The sequence below is a fragment of the Canis lupus genome, chromosome 31 (genome assembly GCF_011100685.1).
Source record: "Canis lupus familiaris isolate Mischka breed German Shepherd chromosome 31, alternate assembly UU_Cfam_GSD_1.0, whole genome shotgun sequence".
NCBI lineage: Eukaryota > Metazoa > Chordata > Mammalia > Carnivora > Canidae > Canis > Canis lupus.
The window spans coordinates 13,564,593-13,575,352 of NC_049252.1; the positions used below are offsets into that span (position 1 = coordinate 13,564,593).

General features: G+C 35.4%; 1 pseudogene; it reads right to left on the reverse strand.

Annotated features, from left to right (window-relative positions):
- Positions 1-1,258: 1,258 nt before the first annotated feature.
- LOC111093424 lies at positions 1,259-1,737 on the reverse strand (annotated as a pseudogene).
- Positions 1,738-10,760: the final 9,023 nt, after the last annotated feature.

Genomic DNA, 10,760 nt, shown 5'->3' on the forward strand with positions numbered 1-10,760 from the left:
AGAAGTGGGCAGTGAATAGTAAGTGCCTACTTACAAAATTATGGACCTGAAGCATGTTTTAAGATCCAGCATCTTTGGAATTTGCTAGTACCAGTTTGGAGTGAACAGCTAAAATGTGTGTTTCATACTTTGTGTACTATGAAAATATGCTGAATTTAGAGACAGAAAGGTATTGAGCAGTATTTAGTGGTGCTGGCCCTAAACATTAGAGGGTTGGCATTTACTTGCAAAATATAATTTTCTGGGAGCCCTGGGGCTGATTAAACCCCAAACCGTCTTGTTCACTCCCTATCACTCAGTGAAATTCCACCCCGGGAGCTCTTCCTCCTCTTATTTGAATCAAAATAACCCTACAATTCTCTGTCTCATGACTCTGCTTAGGCTTTCCTCTCTTCCCAAAGTGCTTTTTCCTTTATATCTCAATCACTACCCATTAGAATCCTCTGCTGCCTTCCAATGACCTTGTCTTCCTAACACCTCTCCAGATTTTCACCATGGTGGACAACTATTTGTCCAGGCCTCTGCAAAGTAATCCAAATGTTCCCTTTGTTCCTTATGTCCTAACAGGACTTAGCTTGCCTCTTTGTTATAACACATCCTATGAAATACTGGTTTTGGGAACTGTGTATTAAAGTCTACCAACATTGCGATGACTGGGTAGCTCGGTGGTTGAGCATCTGCCTTTGGCTCAGGTCATGATCCCAGGGGTCCTGGATCCAGTCCTGCATCAGGCTCCCCGGAGGGGTCCTGCCTCTCCTCTACCTATGTCTCTGCTTCTCTGTGTCTATCATGAGTAAATAAATAAAATAATTTTTAAAAAAGTCTACCAACCTTGATGAAGCACTCTTTGTAATAAGAGATCACGTTTTGCTTATGATCAATAGTGTCTTACACAGAGTAGATACTCTGAGTTGAATGGCATGGCAACTTCAAAATTGGCCTTGATCATCTTCTCTACTAGAAAAGTCACACAAAAACCAGTTTGAAAAATCACAGTCTGAGTTTCTATTTATTAGTTTACTTAGTGAATATACACAGACTACTTCACATATAAGCAAGAAATTTCTTTCTTTAGGTTCCAGGTATTTTTAGTATATTTTTCTTTTTCTTCCCCTGACCCGTGCCCCCAGTTTGAAAGTCACTGACAGTTTATCTTTCTATAATTAGATTAAGAGGGGAATAAAAGGAAGAACCCCCTGGTAGCAGGAAGAAGCAAGGATCCTTTTAGAGTCTAGCATTTGATGAGATAGATATTCAGTTATATATTTCCATTATTTTTCCACGGCTGAATGTATGGTGGAGACCTGGGAACACACACGCTTGTAGCCATCACTTGCTTGCAGGGCTGTTGTTGCCACAGTAGTTGGCTTGCTGTGCCCCACACAAATGGGGTGCTGGTCTGTTTCCATAGACCTTTATCCCTTTCTTCATCACAAGGAAGGCACTGCCATGTGCTCTCAGCTAGAGTCTCTTGTCCAAGATTCCCGGTTTGGTTGACAGCATCCTGCTCAATACAACTTTTATCATCACAGCTTGAGACATCATGACTGGTTTTGGTGGGAGAAACTTGGTGGCAAGCATTCCAGGGACAAGTACCCAATTTGCTACATGAGGATGATTCTTTTTGCACTTGATAAGATGATAAGGAAACCTGCAGGCCCTGATCTAGTGGTTTTTATCAGAGGGTCATTGTAATAGCTTTTCGGGGTCCAGGTAATTGATGTAAGTTTCATCCATTTTGTAAATGAAGGAGATGAACCCAGGTGCTTGGTTGAAACATGCTTTCCCCACGGTCACTTTCTCCCCACATCCACTTCAATTTTAGTATATTTTTTTAAATATTCTTGGTCAGAACCAAGTGACAGTGAGAAATGTATTTTCATCTGGCTGAAATCTTTTAAAAGTTTAAAAAAGCAATAAGATACATATAACTGCATAGTCTAGTTTTTATCTCTTATTATCTCCAGACATGGTTCTTCACCCATTTCTCTTCATAGTTAAAAATCTTTCCCTTTTAACTTTTACTTTTATCTAATTTCAGACTTGCAAAAGAGTTTGAAAAATACTACAGAAATTCTCTTACAATTTTTAACAGCTTCCCCAAATATTACCATTTTACATAACCAGGATATAATTATTTAAACTAGGAAATTAACACTAAAGCAATTCTATTAACTACTCCATAGACCTGGTTAAGTCTCCTTGGTTGTCTCATTAAGGTCTTTCTGTTGGTCCAATTCTCAAGTCATCATAGTCTCCTCCCATCTGACATCTCCTCAGTCTTCCTTTGCCTGTCATGACCTTGACACTTAGAGCATGACCCAATTATTTTGTAGAATGTCAATTTCAGGTCATCTGATGTGTAAGCAGGGATTATATCCTTGAGAAATATATTCATAGTCTAGGAGTATTTGTGACAATTATTTGGATAGAAAACATTTAATTCTTCAAACATTTTGTTGAATAATTGCCTTAGTTTCCCTGTGGTAAGAGTGGACGTTTTCAAGTTTTAAAAGAAGACAGAAAGTCATTTTTTCTTCTTTGTAGGTGTTTGTCTTGTATTAGTCCTTTGAAAGATTTATAATGAGATTGTGTCACAGAGCTCCATAAGTGTCTGTTGATATGAATAGGTGTCTTTAACCAAAAACAGTTTTTTTAAAAAGAAGCTCATTTTTAAATCACATATTACATTTTTTTTTTTTTTTTTTTTAGTAATCAGTAGATAGGTAGTGTCAGACAGTTCAGGATGCTGAAATTTAATTGTTCAAAGTAATCTACTCATTGTCCTTACTGGAAAGTCTTAGGCTTGATTGGTTCCCGGATCTTCAATGGATATCACATGGAAATCACATTTAAAATATGGTACTTTACCACTGATATTGTTTAAGGTGATTTATTTATTTATTTATTTATTTATTTATTTATTTATTTACATGTTTGTCTTCTTGCTCTCCATTTTTGAGTATGCTTTTTCCCTCTGGAAAACGTTCCCTGCTTTTCTGCTAACTTCTCCACCCATTTTGACTATTTCCTGCCTTGAATGGCCAACATACACTAGGCAATCTGAATCTAGTTTCTCTCCCCACCATTTCACTGAACCTGCTCCTTCCAAGAGTGCAAATGACTTTCTAATAGCTGAATTTGCTGCTTATGTGCATCATTTGACAATGTTGTCCACTCTCTTCTTTCATGACATACTGTCTTAATAATACCTGGGGTATACTCTCTCTTGGTTCTCTTGCTGCTTTCCAGAAAATCTTTTTCTTATTTGCATCTTCTCTTACTTGTGTTTAAATATAGGCATTCCGTGGGTTTGTTCTAGACATACCAATGCATATGCTGTGGGCTAATTCAAAGGCTCCCAGAGCTTCAGTTCCCATCTTTGTGTGGATGACTCAATCTTTACCTCTGACTTGGATACTCATCCTGAGCTTTAGATATGAATTTCCCATAGATACTTCAAACTTAGTTAATCATCAAGAGAAAACAATTAATTCCCCTTTGAACATGAACTTCTTTCTCCTACCCCCTCTCCTGGACTTGGGCTGGAGTGAAATCACTCATTAGATTATCCCATCACACTTAGTCCTCTGCCTGCTAACCCATGCTATTTTCTTAATCTGGGTTGTTCTCTTTCTCTCTTCCCATGTTTTACATGCTGATTTTTCATTTCAGTACAGTTGAAATTGTACCTCAGTGCTGCCTACCCTGATCAACTCAAAAATAATTAAAAGACTCTCATGTTTAAAATTAATTTGTTTCATGTTTTACCAGTAGTTGTAGACATGTCTGGATTGCTTTCCTCGTTGGATTGTAAATCCCTCAAGTCATCTTGGTGGCTCTCATAAACCAGCCCAGTGCCCACTTACATACTGATTTGTTGAATTGACTTAAAATGAAGTGAACCTCCGGGTTTGCCGCTGTTGTTATGTTTATTTGTTCTGTTTTATTTTGTTTAGTGGCCCTGCAAACAACATGCTCCTCTCAAGGATGATAGTGCTACACTATAACACAGAAGCCCTTCTATTTCCTCCCTCCTTCCCACTTCCCTTCCTCCCTCTCTTCCTTCCTTCATAATATGGGCAGGAAAAAATTAGAATGAAAGCAGCTGACAGTGTCTAGAACATAATTTGTTCTCTTTCAATTACTCAGAGCAATATCTTGGGCAGTTACTAAAGTAAAACTTTTTTATCAAACTCAATATACTGAGGCAGGGAACATAATCACATTATTTGCAATTTACTGTTGCTCCCTTAGTGATCTGCAGATCAAAAGGTATCTGTTCTGACACTTCATTTCTGAAACTTAATGTTGTGTTTATTTAATTCATCTAATTAGGACCTCTTAGCACCTCAAATGGGTGCTTTAAAAAAACAACACCCAGCTGTTAGCCTAGGGACAAAAGAATAAATGCAAATTTAGCACTTTTCAAAGGTGAATCCGCACATTTTGATGTCTTGACAGCATTCAATAAAAGTCAAGTGTTCTTAGACACAATCTACTAATTTCCTGATTGTTTTTGGACATAAATACTTAATAAATATGAAAGATAGTTTTAAAAAACTGACTATATTCTGGGGGAAATATGTACATATATGCATAGGTGCAATCTTTTATAATATAAAAATACCTTTTAGGAGCTTGTTGCTGCTTCTGAGATAAAGGAAATTCTCGATGTCAAGATTCAAACAGAAAAGAGAATGAAATACACAAAATGGTAAGTGACTTGCAAATAAGCCAGAGTAACCAATTTTCTAATGCTTTGTTGTGTAGTTATCATTTGTAAGTTGCACACATATAAAATGCATACTTTTTTTTAAGTTTTTTAAGGAATCTCTGTACTGTTTTCCAGAGTGCCCATACCAACTTATATTCCCAAAACAGTCTGTGAGGATGCCCTTTTCTCCACATCCTTGCCAACACTTATTTCTTGTCTTTTTTGATACTAGCTGTTCTGACTGGTATGAGATGATATTTAGTTGTGGTTTTGATTTGCATTTTCCTGATGATTAGTGATGTTGAGCATCTCTTCATGTGTTTGTTGGCCATCTGTATACCTTCTTTGGAAAAATATCTATTCAGGTTCTCTGCATTTTTAATCAGACTATTTGTTTGCTTGGCATAGAGTTCTATGATTCCTTATATATTTTGGATATTAACCCCTTATCAGATATATAATTTGCAAGCACTGTGGAGGTTCCTCGAAAAACTAAAAATAGAAGCAACATAAGATCCAGTTAATTCTACTTCTGGGTATTTACTTGAAGAATATGAAAACAGTAATTGAAAAAGGCATATACACTCCTGTATTTTTCACAGTGTTATTGACAGTGACAAAGATACAGAAGCAACCTAAATGTCTATTTATAAGGTGAATGGATAAAGAAGATATGATATATATAAATAATAAAATATTACTCAGCCATAAAAAAGAATGGAATCTTGCCATTCACAACAACCTGGATGGACCTGGAAGCTATTATGTTAACTGAAATATATCAGACAGAGAAAGACTAATACCATATGATTTCACTTATATGTGGAATCTAAAAAAACAAAACAAAACAAAACAAAAAACCAGAACAAACAACAGAAAGAGAACTAGATTCATAGAGAACCAACTAGTGGTTGCCAAGGGGGCTGGGGGTGGGGAGTGGGAATGGAAAAATAGATGAAGGGGAAGTAAGAGGCACAAACTTCTAGTTATAAAATAAGTAAGCACTGGGGCTGAAAAGTACGGCCTAAGGAGTATAGTCAATGATATTCTCATAATGGTGTATTGGTGACAGATAAAAACCACATTTATCATGGTCAGTGTTTCATAATGTATGTAATTCTCAAATCACCATGTTGTATACCTGAAACTAGTATAATATTATATGTTAATTAAATTATACTTTACATCAGTTAAATTGTAAATAAACGAATATAAATTAAATGTATGTTTATGCTAGTCATATTGCAAGTAGTTGTGAAATATGTTATTTGAATTGAACTTTGTCTGCTCTTACAGACTTCTTTTGATAAACTAGCTGTAAAAGACACTGGGCTATCCCCCATGGCAGGTGATTTTAACTTTGATTTTCATTCAGGAAGAATTCAAGATTGCTCGTATGAGTGGGACACACATATATGTGCTCTTACTACCATGGATTTTTTTAAGGTGGCATTTAGGATCATAGTACTGGTTTATATCACAGCAGAGACTACAGTTTCTTAAAATTTGGTTATTATTTTAGGTTACTCAAATTATTCAGCATAAGCAAGAAACAGTTAAATAAACATCCCTTGATGCTTAAAGGGCTTTTTATTAGTTTCCAAAAGCAAGTCCGTTTTACTTAGTCTATAAGAATCTCTAGTGCCTTATCTCACATGGGTCTACCAATTTAGGACAGAGGTCATAACAATGAACATTTTAAAGAAAGTGATATTGGCTATGAAATTTGTACCCTCATGACTTCTCTTTAATTATAAATGTTTTTAGAGGAATAAAACTATTCAAAAACTATTCAAAAAGTTTTATTGGTTTGTTCCCACTCATCATTCTCTAAACTCTGAACCAAATTTACATAATTATTCTTGCAAATAAAAAGTATCTAAAACTCCATTCATATTTGTTTTACAGTCACTTTACAAACTCTTACATAAACTTTTAGTTACCTGATGACTAAATGCATGTTTTTAAAATCATCTATTATTTTTTAAATACTCTGCTGATATTGACATCTGTTATATGAATATTGATGTCTATTGCCTCCAGAGTTTTGTTTTTGTTTGTTTCATTTGTTTCTGCTTGCAATTATAAATAGAAAAACCAGTTCTGACCTAGTCATAACTTTTCTTCATCTCAGCTTGAGACTTGAGAAATTATTTATTCTGCCTTCTGCATAATATTCCTATCCCTGCTAATGAGGACATTGCCTCCCACTTCCATTTACACTAATAGAAATATTGATTCTTTGGTATTCCAGCAAACTCTTTTGTTCTCACTGAACTCTATTAACAAAGATTCTCATTTGTGTCTATACCAAATGATAATTAATGTTACCCTTTTCATTAGTATGCCAGATGTAAAGAAGTAATCCAGATATTTTGGGGTTTGGGGGTTTTGTTTTGTTTTTTGGTGGGAGGAGAAGAGAGATTGTCTTGGTTTTTGATGAGCGCAAGAAGACTTCCCATGATAGCCACTGGCCCCATTTGATGGTGAATGTGTTCCCCACCTAGAAGATATCTGAAGCCTATTGGCTGCAGTCATTGTACAGAAATATTTTTGTAGTTCTTTTCTCTTAGTGAATCTCTTTTCCAGAAGAAAAAGTTGAAATTTAATAAGATCAATTTAGAAAGCCAAAAGTTACTCTGAGTTATAGTGTTGTTGCTCAGCCAGATGCTTGTCTCTTCTGCCCAGCTGCAAAATTTCTTTGTACACAAGGGTCTCTTTAGTGCCAAGGGGGGATCAGCAAAAAGGAGAAGAAAACATAGCTGCTGCTGCATCGATGACCCCATGTGCACTGACTCCTTCAGTGAGTTTTTCTTAGAATCATTGGGGGAATGCTTTGCCTAACCTCCTATCCCAACATGTAGGATTTATTTTTAAGATGGTCAGTTAATATTTCTTGAGCATAAACTTTTGGCCAGAGTTACTGGAAATTTGAGTTTATTAAATTTTTACATACTTAACTATGGTCTACAGGGTATTTTAAACTCAGCCATTTGGCTTTACGTCTAATTTCTTGCCCCCCAAAATATGTAGTGTGAGATGTATGAGAAGTAATTGGATAAAGTGCCTTTTCCAAATTCCGCATATCTCATTTATTTTAGATAATAGAGAAAAAAATATACAATATGATATATACAATGAAACACACTAAAACCATAGCTTGCATTTCTAGGAAAATTAAACAGAAGTAGTAATGAGTTGGAACTTAGGTCCCTAAATACATAAGGCAATATATATTAATGTGTGAAAATCAAGCTTGAGAAAAAAACCAAAACATTATGGAAGAGTTATTTGACTTATAAGACACCATACTATGGAATATTAAGTAACTTTTAAAAAAAGACTATGGTAGGACTAGATGTTCTGGCCTGGAAAGTTTTCCATGAAATATTTGGGGGTGGAAATGAGATAAATCAAATTATAGCATATGCATGATGAGATCTCTTTGCTGACAGAAAAAAAAAAAAACCATATCAATCTTACATTGTAGCCATATGATAACTATATATTGAGAAAGAATTATAATTTTAGCCCATATGTTTTACATAAAGACAAATGAGTATATATTTGTTCATGCAGTGAAATGTCTTAAAAATACCCAGGTTACTATATATATATATAGTAAAATGAAGTAAAATGAAGAGAAAGGAAAGAAAGTCCTTTTTATTTTCTGTTTTATATACTTCTATAGTATTAGAATTTTTTAACCTCAAGAAGGCATTACTTTTATAATTTAAAACAGCCAGCTATGACATTTATTGAATAATTGTTTAAATGTCTCATTTGTCTGGCCTGCTAATAGTATTCGGCTTAGCAATGTAATTTGGAAAGTCCCAAACAATGTATTCAATTGAAACAAATGAAATAATATTGGGTTGGGGCTATATTCTTAGATGACATGAAGCTTTATTCTGATAAAAATTTATGTTGTATTTTTCTCGTCCAATTTCATAGCAGTTAGGGTGACTCATTTTCTCTTTCACCAACTTGTTAGACTCTTGGAGACATTATTTCTCATATGTCTTTATTCTGTTCACCATTTTGCTACCAGAGGTGTCATTTTTAAACTTGCTAAAGCCTGGCTTGAATGCCCTTACCACTACTCTGAACCACCCCTTAGAGGAAGTGAACTGGAGCTAACAATACTTCTTACTACTCTTCGTGTTTATAGGCTCTCATTCACCAGCCTTTCTCCAGGTTAATATAAGATACCCTCAGAAATTATTTTATTTTCCATATGAGACAATCTTTCAACACGATCCAACACCCCCTTACTGGTCCCTCACCTTCCATTGGAGACTGAGCTTGAAATATTCATATATAACTTACTTTTTTTAAAAAAGAAATGCGTATATATTCCTGGATGAGTAGATGGTTCTTATTCTTTTATGCACTCATGCAGTGATTTTTTAAAAAATATTTATTTATTTTTCTTATAGAGAGAGTGAAAGAGAAAGAACATGCATGCCTGAGAGAGAAGAGAGGAAGAGGGAGAGAGAGAATCTCAAGCAGACCCCTCACTAAGGGACTTGAGGCTCAGTCCCATGACCCTGAGATCATGACCTGAGCCAAAACCAATAGTTTGACTTTCAACCAACTGAGCCACCCAGGTTCATACAGTGATTTTTAAATACAGTTTACCTACTGTGTGATCCTGGAAAAATTCCTTAAATACATAAAGCCTTAGTTTTTACATCTGTTGAAAGCAAGTCTATAAAAATAGCCAAGCCATAATATTCTTTTGAGGATTAAATGAATTTCTGTATGCAAAGTATTTAGAATAGCATCTGGCACAGAAACGAATGAAATAAATATAAACTATTTTGATTGTTTATAAAAAATATAAACCATGGTATTCTTCATTAAATGAATATTTTAAAGAAAATTATCAATAATATACGATATACATATGCTTTGCATTGATGGCCTAATGCAGCTATCAATAATTACTGATAAAGATGCCTAATATTTCTGGGAAAGGCATTCTGATTAATAGTAGCTGTGATGGGTTAAGTATTTTAATAATAATAATAACAACAACAACAACAACAATAATAGAAGTGGGTCATTGGGATGTTTCTAAATGCATTATTCACATTTTTAAATAGGTGGAAAATTATTAAAGCAGGGGAAAATATAATCCTTATTCTTAGTTGAGTAATTTCTTTTTCTCATTACAGATTTAAAAAGTCATGAGCAGAGGCAAATATTGAGTACAGTTAGTGCCAGTGCTGGTGAATGAAGAAGTTGCATTTTCCTTGGGAAAGACAGTGATTGTCATGGTTTTATTCCTATCTGGAAGCCGATTTATGGATAAGTTAACATGCAAAAAGCAAGTGCCACATTGCTGACCCAGTAATGAGAGAGAGGGAAGTGGGGCAGGAGAGAGGACAGAAAGAGAAAAAATGGAAAGAAGGAAAGGTAAGAAAGAGAAAGGCATGGATGGATAGAAAAGGAAGGAAGGAAGGAAGGAAAGAAGGAAGGAAGGAAGGAAGGAAGGAAGGAGGCAGGCAGACAGGCAATGGAGTAAATTCGAGTATAAAAGATACACTCAGAAAATTTCCAGTTTGGTACATTTCGTTTGTAGATTCCACAAATTAGATTGTCAAGAACTTGGTTTCTCAGAAATTTAGGCTATTAGCCATTCACAACTTACTTTGAATTAATTTAATCAGATTATCAGATTAGGATTTTGCTTAGAGCCTGCCAAAATCAGCCAGCCTGAGGAAACCGGAGTTTTGATTGAAAAGTGGAACTGGTGGGAAGTTTGCTTTTGAAGCACAGAACTGCAGCTCCAGGGGGAGGGGATGTAGGCATTCAGGGTGCGAGGGGAGCCTGGGACAGCCAGAGGGCAGCATGAGGGCACTGGGTGCCTCCGAGCTGATTAAGAGAGTTTACCAAGAGGTGAGAAGTTTCCCAAGACAAATAACATGCTTTGCACTTTGGCTAAGGTCCCTAGTGGCAGCGCACATTCTTGATATCTGCTCTTGTTACATTTAATTACAGTGATATTATTTGTGAGATTAGAGGTACCACATTCTCT